Source organism: Coloeus monedula (genome assembly GCF_965178545.1).
Source record: "Coloeus monedula genome assembly, chromosome: 35".
Taxonomy (NCBI): domain Eukaryota; kingdom Metazoa; phylum Chordata; class Aves; order Passeriformes; family Corvidae; genus Coloeus; species Coloeus monedula.
The window spans coordinates 2,323,159-2,335,832 of record NC_138815.1 but is presented as its reverse complement, the minus strand read 5'-3'; positions in this window follow the sequence as shown (position 1 = coordinate 2,335,832).

Here is a 12,674-nt window from a genome sequence, read left to right as displayed (position 1 = left end):
AAACCACCCAAACCCACCCAAACCCACCCAAAATCACCCCCAAATCACTCAAAATCACCCAAAAGTACCCAAAATCACCCTGAAACCACCCCAAAACCCCCCCAAAGCACCCAAAATCACCCCAAAATCCATCAAAATCACCCCAAAATCACTCAAAATCACCCAAAACCACCCAAAATCCTTCAAGAACCACCCAAAAGCACCCGAAAATAATCCCAAATCCACCCCAAATCACCCCAAAATCCCTCAAAAACCACCCTGAAACCACCCAAAACCACCCCAAAATCACCCAAAATCCCTCAAAATCACCCCAAAATCCCTCAAAAACCACCCAGAAGCACCCAAATCCCCCTCAAATCACCCCAAAACCCCTCAAAAACCACCCAAAATCCCCCCAAATCCCCTAAACACACCCCAAAATCCCCCAAACCCACCAAAAATCATCCCAAAATCACCTCAAAACCCCCGAAACCACCCGAAAACCACCCAAAATCCACCCCAAAATCCCCCAAATCGCCCCAAAATCTCCCCAAACCACCTGAAATCACCCCAAGTGACTCCAAAGCCCCTCAAAACCCACCCAAAATCACCCCCAAAAATCCCAAACTCACCCCAAAATCACCTAAAAGTCCCCAAATCCCCCCAAAATCCCCCCAAATCCCCCACAAATCACCCAAAATCCCTGAAATATCACCCAAAATCACCCCAAGTCCGCCCCCAAAATCAACCCCGGGACCCCAAAACCGACAAAAATCATCCCCAACCCCCCCAAATCACCCAAAATCCCCAAATCCACCCCAAATCACCCCAAAACACCAAAATCTTCCCAAAATCTCCCCCAACCCCTTCCAGGACCCCAAAAAGCCCCAAATCTCCCCAAAATCCCCCTCAGGAGCCCCCAAATCCCCCCCCCCCCCCCTCAAACCCCCCAAAATTCTCCCCAAAATCTCCTCAAATCCCCCCCCAAATCCCAAAAATCCCCCCCAAACCTCCCCAGGACCCCCCAAATCCCCTCTGGGACCCCCCCAATCCCCCCCAGGAGCCCAAATCCCCCCCAAATCTCTTTAGGATCCCCCAAATCCCCCCCAAAATCCCTCTGGGACCCCCCCAACCCCTTTTGGGACCCCCAAATCCCCCCCAAAATCCCTCTGGGACCCCCCAAAACCACGTTAGAATCCCCCAAAATCCTTCTGGGACCCCCCAAATCCCTTTTGGGACCCCCCCAAATCCACCCCAGGATCCCCAGATCCCCCCAAAATCCCCTTTGGGATCCCCCAAATCCCCCTCAACCCCTTTAGGACCCCCCCAAATCCCTTTGGGATCCCCCAAACCCCCCCCAAATACCCCTGGGACCCCCCAAATCCTCCCCAAATCCCTCTGGGATCCCCCAAATCCATCCCAGGACCCCCAAATTCCCCCCAGACCCCGTCAGGATCCCCCAAATTCCCCCCAAAAGCCCTCTGGGACCCCCCAAATCCCCCCCAGGATCCCCCAAATCCCTTTGAGACCCCCCCAAATCCCTTTAGGACCCCCTAAGTCCCCCCCCAACCCCCTCTGGGACCCCCCAAATCCACCCCAGAACCCCCCAAATTTTCCCCCAAACCCCTTTAGAATTCCCCAAATCCCCCCCAAAACCCCTCTGGTATCCCCCAAACCCCCTCAGGACCCCCCAAATCCCCTCCAAATCCACCTTAGGACCCCCCAAATCCCTCTGGGATCCCCCAAATCCCCCCCAAAGCCCCTTTGGGACCCCCCAACCCCCTCTAAACCCCCCCAAATCCCATCTAGGAACCCCCAAATCCCCCCAGAACCCCCCAAATTCCCTTTGTGACCCCCAAATCCTCCCCAATCCCCTTTAGGACCCCCCAAATCCCCCCCAAATCCCTTTTGGGACCCCCCAAATCCACCCCGGGACCCCCCAAATCCCCTCTGGGACCCCCCAACCCCCCCCCCCCCAAAACCCTCCCAAACCCCTTTAGGACCCCCCAACCCCCCCAAAATCCCCCCAAAACCCCCTTTGGGAACCCCAAATCCCTTCAGGACCCCCCAAATCCACGTTAGAACCCCCCAAATCCCCCCAAAATCCCTTTGGGATCCCCCAAATCCCTCCCAAATCCACCTTAGGACCCCCCAACCCCCCAAATCCCCCCCCCAAATCTCTTTGGGACCCCCCCAAATCCACCCCAGGACGCCCCCAAATCCCCCCCAAACCCCTTTAGGACCCCCCCAAATCCCTTCAGGACCCCCCAAATCCCTTTGGGATCCCCCAAATCCCCCCCAGATCTCAGTGGGACCCCCCCCCAACTCCCTTGGGTCCCCCCAGAACCCCCCAAATCCCTTCAGGATCCCCCAAATCCCCCCCAAAACCCCTCTGGGAACCCCCAAAACCCCTTTGGGACCCCCCAAATCCCCCCCGAATCCCTTCAGGACCCCCCAAATCCCCTTTAGGACCCCCCCAAATCCCCTTCGGACCCCCCCAAATCCCCCTTAGGACCCCCCAAATCCCCTCTGGGACCCCCCAAATCCCCCCCCAAATGCCCTTCGGACCCCCCAAATCCCTTCAGGATCCCCCAAATCCCCTCTGGGACCCCCCAAATCCCTTCAGGATCCCCCAAATCCCTTCAGGACCCCCCAAATCCCCTCTGGGACCCCCTAAATCCCCTCCAAATCCCTTTAGGACCCCCCCAAATCCCTTCAGGACCCCCCCAAATCCCCTCTGGGACCCCCCAAATCCCCCCCAAATCCCTTTAGGACCCCCCAAATCCCCTTTAGGACCCCCCCAAATCCCTTCAGGATCCCCCAAATCCCTTTAGGACCCCCCAAATCCCCTTTAGGACCCCCCAAATCCCTTCAGGACCCCCCAAATCCTCTCTGGGATCCCCAAATCCCCCCCAAATCCCTTCAGGACCCCCCAAATCCCCTTTGGGACCCCCCAAATCCCCTCTGGGACCCCCCAAATCCCCCCCCAAATGCCCTTCGGACCCCCCCAAATCCCTTCAGGACCCCCCAAATCCCCTCTGGGACCCCCCAAATCCCCCCCAAATCCCTTTCGGACCCCTCCCCTCCCCCCCTCTCACCGCTCGGCCCCTCCCCCTCCGGAGCCGCCTGCGGAGCCCCCCCAGGGCGGATTCGGGGCCGGATTTGGGGGATTTTGGGGGGTCCCCCCTGAGCCCCTGCACCCCCCGGCTCAGGGCCCCCCAAAACCCCCCCAGCCCCGCCCGGGCCAGCGCCAGCCTGGGGGGGGAACCCCAAAATTAGGGGGGAAATGGGGAAAAATGGGGAAAAAATGGAGGATTTTGGGGGTTTTTCAAGGGGATTTTGGGGGGGATTTGGGGTTTTTCAAGGGGATTTTGGGGGGATTCAGGTGATTTGGGGGAGCAGATTTGGAGTTTTTGGGGGGATTTTGGGGTTTTCAAGGGGATTTGGGGGGGAATTTGGGGTGGTTTAGGGCATTTTTGGGGGTTTCTGGGTGGGATTTGAAGGTTTTGGGGAGAATTTGGGTCATTCTGGGGTTACCGGGGTGAGATTTTGGGGTTTTGGGGATGAGGTTTGGGGTTTTTTGGGGTGGTTTGGGGCATTTTTGGGGTGCTCAGGGGGGTCTGGGGTTACCTGGGTGAGCTTTGGGGGTTTTTGGGATGGGATTTTGGGGGTTTTTGGGGGGATTTTGGGGGTTTTTGGGGGGATTCAGGTGATTTGGGGGGGAGATTTGGAGGTTTTGGGGGGAGTTTTGGGGGGATTTGGGGTTTTTAGCAGGATTTGGGGGGATTTTGGGGTGGGATTTGGGGCATTTGGGGATTTTGGGAGATTTGGGGAGAACTGGGGGGGGATTTGGGAGAAATTTTGGGGGATTTTGGGGTGGGATTTGGGGAGATCTGGTGTTTTTAGGGGATTTGGGGGGGGAGATTTGGAGTTTTGAGGGGAATTTTGGGGGGGATTTGGGGTTTTTTGGGGATTTTGGGGGATTTCGGGTTTTTTGAGGGAAAGTTTGGGGGGATTGGGGTTTTGGGGGGGATTTGGGGGAAATTTTTGGGGATTTTAGGGTGGGATTTGGGGAGATTTGGGGTTTTTAGGGGATTTGGGGGGCGTTTGGGGTTTTTTGGGGGGGATTGGGGGTTTTGGGAGGGATTTTGGGATGGGACTTGGGGGTTTTCGGGGTGGTTTGGGGCATTCTGGGGTGTTCTGGGGTTACCTGGGTGGGATTTGGGGGTTTTTGGGTGGGATTTTGGGGGTTTTGGGGTGGTTTGGGGCAGTTTTGGGGTGGTTTGGGGATTTTTGGGGTGGTTTGGGGCAGTTTTGGGGCAGTTTTGGGGGGGTTTGGGGCAGTTTTGGGAAGGTTTGGGGCAGTTTTGGGAAGGTTTGGGGCAGTTTTGGGGCGGTTTGGGGCAGTTTTGGGGCAGTTTTGGGGGGGTTTGGGGCAGTTTTGGGGCAGTTTTGGGGGGGTTTGGGGCATTTTGGGGTGTTCTGGGGTTACCTGGGTAAGGTTTGGGGATTTTTGGGGTGCTTTGGGGCAGTTCTGGGGGGGTTTGGGGCAGTTTTGGGGCGGTTTGAGGACTTTTGGAGCGGTTTGGGGCAGTTTTGGGAACGTTTGGGGCAGTTTCGGGGTGGTTTGGGGATTTTTGGGGTGCTTTGGGGCAGTTTCGGGGCGGTTTGGGGCAGTTTTGGGGTGTTTTTGGGGTGGTTTGGGGCAGTTTTGGGGTGTTTTTGGGGCGGTTTGGGGCAGTTTTGGGGATTTTCAGGGTTACCTGGGTGGGATTTGGGGATTTTTGGAGCGGTTTGGGGATTTTTGGGGCGGTTTGAGGATTTTTGGGGTGGTTTGGGGCAGTTTTTGGGGCGGTTTGGGGATTTTTGGGGCGGTTTGGGGATTTTTGGGGCGGTTTGGGGATTTTTGGGGCGGTTTGGGGCAGTTTTGGGGTGGTTTGGGGCAGTTTTGGGATGGTTTGGGGCAGTTTTGGGATGGTTTGGGGCAGTTCTGGGGTGGTTTGGGGCACTTTTGGGGTGGTTTGGGGCACTTTCGGGGCGGTTTGGGGCAGTTTGGGGCATTTTGGGGATTTTCGGGGTTACCTGGCCGCCCTCTGTGCCCGCGGCTCCCGGGCCAGGCGCGGCTGCAGCTCCTCCAGGCGCCCCCTGAGCCGGGCCAGCCGGGCCAGCAGCGGGGCCAGCGCCGCCCACAGCCCGCCCACGGCCCCCCAGCACTCCTGGGGAGCCCCAGAAACCAACTCAGCACCCCCGAAATCCCAAATCAACCCCAAAAATCAACTCAGCACCCCCCAAAACCCCCAAATCTGCACCAAAAATGAGCTCAGCACCCTCCAAAACTCCAAATTCGCCCCAAAAATGAGCTCAGCACCCCTGAAAACCCCAAATCTGCACCAAAAATGAGCTCAGCACCCCCAAAAACCCCCAAATGCGCCCCAAAAATGAGCTCAGCACTCCCGAAAACCCCCAAATGCGCCCCAAAAATGAGCTCAGCACCCTCCAAAACCCCAAAATCTGCCCCAAAAATCAACTCAGCACCCCCCAAAAACCCCAAATCTGCCCCAAAAATGAGCTCAGCACCCCCCAAAACCCCAAATCTGCCCCAAAAATCAACTCAGCACCCCCAAAACCCCAAATCTGCACCAAAAATGAGCTCAGCACTCCCGAAAACCCCCAAATGCACCCCAAAAATGAGCTCAGCACCCCCCAAAACCCCCAAGTGTGCCCCAAAAATGAGCTCAGCACCCCTGAAAACCCCAAATGTGCCCCAAAAACGACCCCAGAAACCCCAAAAATCCCAAATCTGCCCAAAAAATAAGTCCAGGAACCCCAAAACCCCTAAATTCAACCCCAAAACCCCCAAAATTCCCCCCAAATCCCCCTCAAATCCCCAAAAATCCCCTCCAAACCCCCCTAAATCCCCAAAAATTCCCCCAAAACCCCCCAAATTCCCCCCAAAATCCCAAAACTCCCCCAAAATCCCCAAATTCCCCCAAAATTCCCAAAAATTATCTCAAAATGCCCCCAAATTCCCCAGAACCCTCAAAAACTCCCCCAAAAAATCATCAATTTCCCCCCAAAATCCATCCAAAAATTGCCCAAAATCCCCTAAAAATCCCCCAAAAGACCCCAAATCCCCAAAAATCCCCCCAAACCCCCCAAATGCCCCCCAAATTCCTAAAACTTCCCCCAAAAAATCCCCTAAAAATCCCCAAAAATCCCCCAAATTCAAAGAAATTCCCCAAACCCTCCCTCCAAAACTCAAAAAATGGGCAAATTCCCCCCAAAACCCCCAAATTCCCCCAAAATCCCACCAAAAATTCCCCAAAATCCCCAAATTCCTGGAAGTTCCCCAAAAGCCCCCAAGATTCCCAAAACCCCCCCAAAATCCCCCCAAATCTTCCCAAAACCCCCCAAAACTCCCTTTAAATCCCCCCAAATTCCCAAAAATCCCCGAATCCCCCTGAAATTCCCAAAAGTTCCCCAAAAATCCCCCCCAAAAACCCCAAAATCCCCCAAATTCCAAGAAATTCCCCCAAAATCCCCCCAAAAATGCACAAATTCCCCCCAAAACCCCCCCAAAATCCCCCAAAAGTCCCCAAAACCCTCCCAAAAGTCCCCAAAAACCTTCAAAATTCCCCCCAAAATCCCCCAAAATCTCCAAACCATCCCCCTAAAATCCCTCCCAAAATTCCCCAAAACCCCAAAATGCCCCAAAATCCCCCAAATTCCCCCCAAAACCCCCCCAACCCCCACCTGGATGCGGCGCCTCGGCGGGGGCGGGGCCTCGCGGGAGGGGGCGGGGCCAGCGAGGAGCGCCCTGGGGGGGAAGGGCTGAGGCCACGCCCACAACGGGGAAGCCACGCCCACAACGGGGAAGCCCCACCCACAATTGGGAAGCCCCGCCCCCCTCCCGCCATGGCCACGCCCCCTGGGACACCCAAATCCCACCCAGGACCCCCCAAAATCCCCTCAGGACCCCCCAAAATCCCACCCAGGACCCCCCAAAATCCCCTCAGGACCCCCAAATCCCACTCAGGATCCCCCCAAATCCCCTCAGGGACCCCAAAATTCCACCCAGGACCCCCAAAATCCCTTCAGGGACCCCCCAAAATCCACCCAGGGACCCCCAAATCCCACCCCGGGCCCCCAAAATCCCCTCAGGGAACCCAAAATCCACCCAGGACCCCCAAAATCTCATCAGGACCCCCCAAAATCAATCCAGGACCCGCAAAATCCACCCAGGGACCCCCCAAAATCTTCTCAGGGATCCCAAAATCCTCTCAGGACCCCCAGAATCCACCCAGGACCCCCCAAAATCCTCTCAGGGACCCCCCAAAATCCTCTCAGGGACCCCCCAAAATCCCACCCAGGACTCCCCAAAATCCTCTCAGGGACCCCAAAATCCACCCAGGACCCCCCAAAATCCACCCAGGACCCCCCAAAATCCTCTCAGGGACCCCCCAAAATCCCACCCAGGGATCCCCAAATTCCCACCCAGGGACCCCCAAATTCCCACCCAGGGACCCCCCAAAATCCTCTCAAGGATCCCCAAAATCCCACCCAGGACCCCCCAAAATCCCACCCAGGACCCCCCAAGCCCCGCCCCTTCTGGCCCCGCCCCTTCCGGCCCCACCCCACCAAGCCCCGCCCACCTCGTGCTCTGATTGGCCAAGGTCTCCAGCGCCCACAGCACGGCCTCGGGGCTGTGGCCAATCAGCACAGCCTGCAGGGGGCGCCAAGGCTCAGGAGGGGGCGTGGCCGAGCAGAGCCCCGCCCCCCCCCTGAAGCCCCGCCCACCTCAGCCCGTTCCAGCCAATCCGGAAGCGGCAGCGGCTTTTCCTGGGGTTTCCTTGGGTGATTGACAGGTCAGGGGTTAATTAATTGATTAATTAGAGGGTTAATGAGGGGTTCATTAGAAGGGGGAGGGGCTTACCTGGGTGGGCGTGGCCGCTTTAGCTCCGCCTCCCTGGCCTGGCACAAGGCCCTGATTGACACCTGGGGGGAGGGGAGAAATTTGGGGGGTCCTGAGGGGATTTTGGGGTCCCTGAGGGGATTTTTTGGGGGTCCTTGAGGGGATTTTTTGGGGGTCCTGGGTGGGATTTTGGGGTACCTGAGAGGATTTTGGGGGCCCTGGGTGGGATTTGGGGGTCCCTGGGGGGATTTTGGGGGTCCCTGAGTGGATTTTCGGTTCCCTGGGGGGATTTTGGGGGTCCCTGAGTGGATTTTGGGATCCCTGAGAGGATTTTGGGGGTCCCTGGGTGGAATTTTGGGGTCCCTGAAAGGATTTGGGGGTCCCTGGGTTGATTTTGGGGTCCCTGGCAGGATTTTGGGGGGGTCCTGAGGGGATTTTGGGGGCCCTGGGTGGGAATTTGGGGGGACCCACCCCAAGCCCCGCCCCCTCCCAAAGCCCCGCCCCACCTGGAAGCCCCGCCCCCTCCCGAAGCTCCGCCTACTCCCAAAGCCCCGCCCCTCCCGGAAGCCCCGCCCGGAAGCCCCGCCCACTCACCAGCACTTCCGGCTCCGCCCCCGAGGCCAAGATGGCCGAAAGCTCCGCCCGGGACTGGCCCGGCCTGAGGGGAGCGAGCCCAAAATGGACCCAGGGAGCCCCAAAATGGACCCAGGGAGCCCAAAATGCACCCAGGGAGCCCCAAAATGGACCCAGGGAGCCCAAAATGGACCCAGGGAGCCCAAAATGCACCCAGGGAGCCCCAAAATCCAACCCAGGGAGCCCAAAATGGACCCAGGGAGCCCCAAAATCCAACCCAGGGAGCCCCAAATCCAACCCAGGGAGCCCAAAATGGACCCAGGGAGCCCAAAAATCCAAACCAGGGAGCCCCAAAATGCGCCAAGGGAGCCTAAAACCCCCTCAGGACCCCCCAAAATCCACCCTGGGACCCCCAAAATTCAGCCAGGGAGCCCAAAACCCCCTCAGGGACCCCCCAAAATCCAACCCAGGGCCCCTAAAATCCCCTCAGGACCCCCCAAAATCCCCTCAAGGACCCCAAAATCCCCTCAGGACCCCCCAAAATCCCCCATTGCCCATATAAGGAAACCCCCAAGCCCCGCCCCCTTTAAGCCCCGCCCCCTTTACCTCAGCGGGGGCCCCCTTAGCGCCCCCTGGTGGCCGCCGCGCAGCATTTCCGGGCTTGGCTCCGCCCCCAGCAGCCGAAGCTCCGCCCCCCGCCGAAGCTCCGCCCACCGGCGGCTCTGCCGGGCCCCCAGCGAGGCCTCTGCGGGAGGGGACCCCAAAAATGAGGGTGGGGGACCCCAAAATGAGGCCTGGGAGGGGTTTTAGGAACTCCGAGGGGGTGGGGGGGAGCCTAAAACTGGGATTTGGGGTGGGGGGAGGGGTCGGGAGAGCCCCCAAAATGGGGGTTTGGGGGGTAGGAACCTTGGTGCGGGCGCCGCGTTGGCGGCCGGACTCACCCAGGTGCTGCGCCACTTCCTGTGCGCTGCCGATGGCGTCCTCCAGGCCCTGCACTTCCTTCCGGAGGCGCGCCACCTCCTCCTTCAGCGCCCCCTGGCGGCTCGGAGGACCAGGAGCGGCCTGGGAGGAGGCGGCGCCAAAATCCGCCAAATTCAGCCCAAAAAATCCCCTCCAAACCTCCCCGAAATGAACCGAAAGGGGGGAAAAAACCCCTTAAAACCCCAAAATCCACCCCAAAAACGACTCCAACTTTGGGGGGGCGCCCCGGATTTTGGGGATTCCCCGCAAAATTGGGAAAAAAACCCCAAAAATTGGGAAAGAAACCCCAAAAATTGGGAAAAAACCCCCAAAAATTGACTGGGAACCCTCAAAACCCCCCTAAAAAAATCCCAAAATTTCAAAGGAAACCCCAAAACCGCCCCAAAATTTGGGGTCTCCTCCCCAAATCCCCCTCAAAACCCCCCAAAATTTGGGAAACCCCCCCAAAATTGGGAAAAAAGCCCCAAAAATTGACAGGGAACCCTCAAAACCCCCCTAAAAAAACCCCAAAATTTCAAAGCAAACCCCAAAATGCCCCTAAAATTTGGGGTCCCCTCCCCAAATCCCCCTCAAAACCCCCAAAATTTGGGAAACCCCCACAAAATTGGGGAAAAAAACCCCAAAATTGGGAAAAAAACCACAAAAATTGGGAAAAAAGCCCCAAAAATTGACTGGGAACCCTCAAAACCCCCCTAAAAAAATCCCAAAATTTCAAAGGAAACCCCAAAACCGCCCCAAAATTTGGGGTCTCCTCCCCAAATCCCCCTCAAAACCCCCCAAAATTTGGGCCCCTCCCCAAAATTGGGAAAAAACCCCCAAAAACTGGGAAAAAAACCCCAAAAATTGGGAAAAAACACCCAAAAATTGACTGGGAACCCTCAAAACCCCCCTAAAAATCCCCAAAATTTCAAAGGAAACCCCAAAACCGCCCCAAAATTTGGGGTCTCCTCCCCAAATCCCCCTTAAAACCCCCAAAATTTGGGAAACCCCCACAAAATTGGGAAAAAAACCCCAAAATTGGGAAAAAAACCCCAAAAATTGGGAAAGAAACCACAAAAATTGGGAAAAAACACCCAAAAATTGACTGGGAACCCTCAAAACCCCCTAAAAAATCCCCAAAATTTCAAAGGAAACCCCAAAACCGCCCCAAAATTTGGGGTCACCTCCCCAAATCCCCCTCAAAACCCCCAAAACTTGGGAAACCCCCACAAAATTGGGAAAAAACCCCAAAAATTGGGAAAAAAGCCCCAAAAATTGACTGGGAACCCTCAGAACCCCCCTAAAAAAACCCCAAAATTTCAAAGGAAACCCCAAAACCGCCCCAAAATTTGGGGTCCCCTCCCCAAATTCTCTCCCAACCCCCTCCTCGCCCTCCCAAAATTTGGGGATTCCCCCAAAAATTTGGGAAAAAAACCCAGAATTGGGGAAAAACCCTCCAAAATTGGGAAAAAAGCCCCAAAAATCGTCTGGGAACCCTCAAAACCCCCCTAAAAAACCCCAAAATTTCAAAGGAAACCCCAAAACCGCCCCAAATTTTGGGGTCCCCTCCCCAAATCCCCCTCAAAACCCCCCAAAATTGGGAAAAAAACCCCAAAAATTGGGAAAGAAACCCCAAAAATTGGGAAAAAAGCCCCAAAAATTGACTGGGAACCCTCAAAACCCCCCTAAAAAATCCCCAAAATTTCAAAGGAAACCCCAAAACCGCCCCAAAATTTGGGGTCTCCTCCCCAAATCCCCCTCAAAACCCCCAAAATTTGGGAAACCCCCCCAAAATTGGGGAAAAAACCCCAAAAATTGGGAAAAAACACCCAAAAATTGACTGGGAACCCTCAAAACCCCCCTAAAAAAACCCCAAAATTTCAAAGGAAACCCCAAAACCGCCCCAAAATTTGGGGTCTCCTCCCCAAATCCCCCTTAAAACCCCCCAAAATTTGGGAAACCCCCACAAAATTGGGAAAAAAGCCCCAAAAATTGACTGGGAACCCTCAAAACCCCCCTAAAAAAACCCCAAAATTTCAAAGGAAACCCCAAAACTGCCCCAAAATTTGGGGTCCCCTCCCCAAATCCCCCTCAAAACCCCCCAAAATTTGGGGTCCCCCTCACCTGCACCTCCTGCGGGTCCCTGTAGCTGCACCCCGAGTTAAGGAACAAATTTGGGGTCACCCCAAACAATTTTGGATTTTTTTTTTTTTCGCGAGTTTCCCCCTCAATTTTTCACCCCCCCTCCACCCCCCCAAATTTTTTTGGGGACCCCCCAAAATTCCGGATACCGCCGCAGATTCCCCCGGATTTTCTTCACGGTCCTGTGGGGACACCCCCAAAAAAAAGTTTGGGGGTTTTATTTTAATGTTTTGGGGGGGTTTTGGGGGTTTTTGGGGGTTTTTGGGGGGTTTCTCCCCCTCCCCCTCCCCAAATTTTGGGGTCCCCCCCCCTCACTGGAGGCTCCGGACGTGGCGGGCGACGAAATCCCAAATTGGGGCTCCGGGGCCGGAGCAGAGCCTGGGGGGGGAGGGGGAAAAAGGGGGGTCAGGGGGACCCCAAAATTGGGGGGAGACCCAAATGTATTTGGGGAGGGGGAAATTGTCAGCAGGGAGCCCCAAAAAATCACCCGGGGGGCCCCAAAAACCACTCAGGGAGCCCCAAAATCACCCCCAGTAACCCCAAAATCCACCCAGGGAGTCCCAAAATCCACCCAGAACCCCCAAAATCCACCCAGGGAGCCCCAAAACCCACCCAAGGGAGCCCAAAATCCACCCAGAAGCACCAAAATCGTCCCCAGGAACCCCAAAATCATCCAGAACCCCCAAAATCATCCCCAGGGAGCCCCAAACCCCCTAAAGGGACCCCAAAATCACCCAGGGAGCCCAAAAAAATCACCCAGAACCCCCAAAATCACCCCAGGGGCCCCAAAAACCACCTAAAAGGACCTCCAAAATCATCTCCAGGGAGCCCAAAATCCACCCAAGAACCCCAAAATTCACCCAGAACTCTTAAAATCACCCCCAGGAACCCCAAAATCATCCCAAGGGAGCCTCAAAAACCACTCAGGGAGCCCAAAAAACCACCCAGGACCCCCCCAGAGACCCCAAAATCACCCCCAGGGAGCCCCAAAATCATCCCCAGGGAGCCTAAAACGCCCTAAAGGGACCCCAAAATCACCCAGAACCCCCAAAATCACCCCCAGGGACCCCAAAACCCACCCAGGGAGCCCCAAAATCATCCCCAGGGA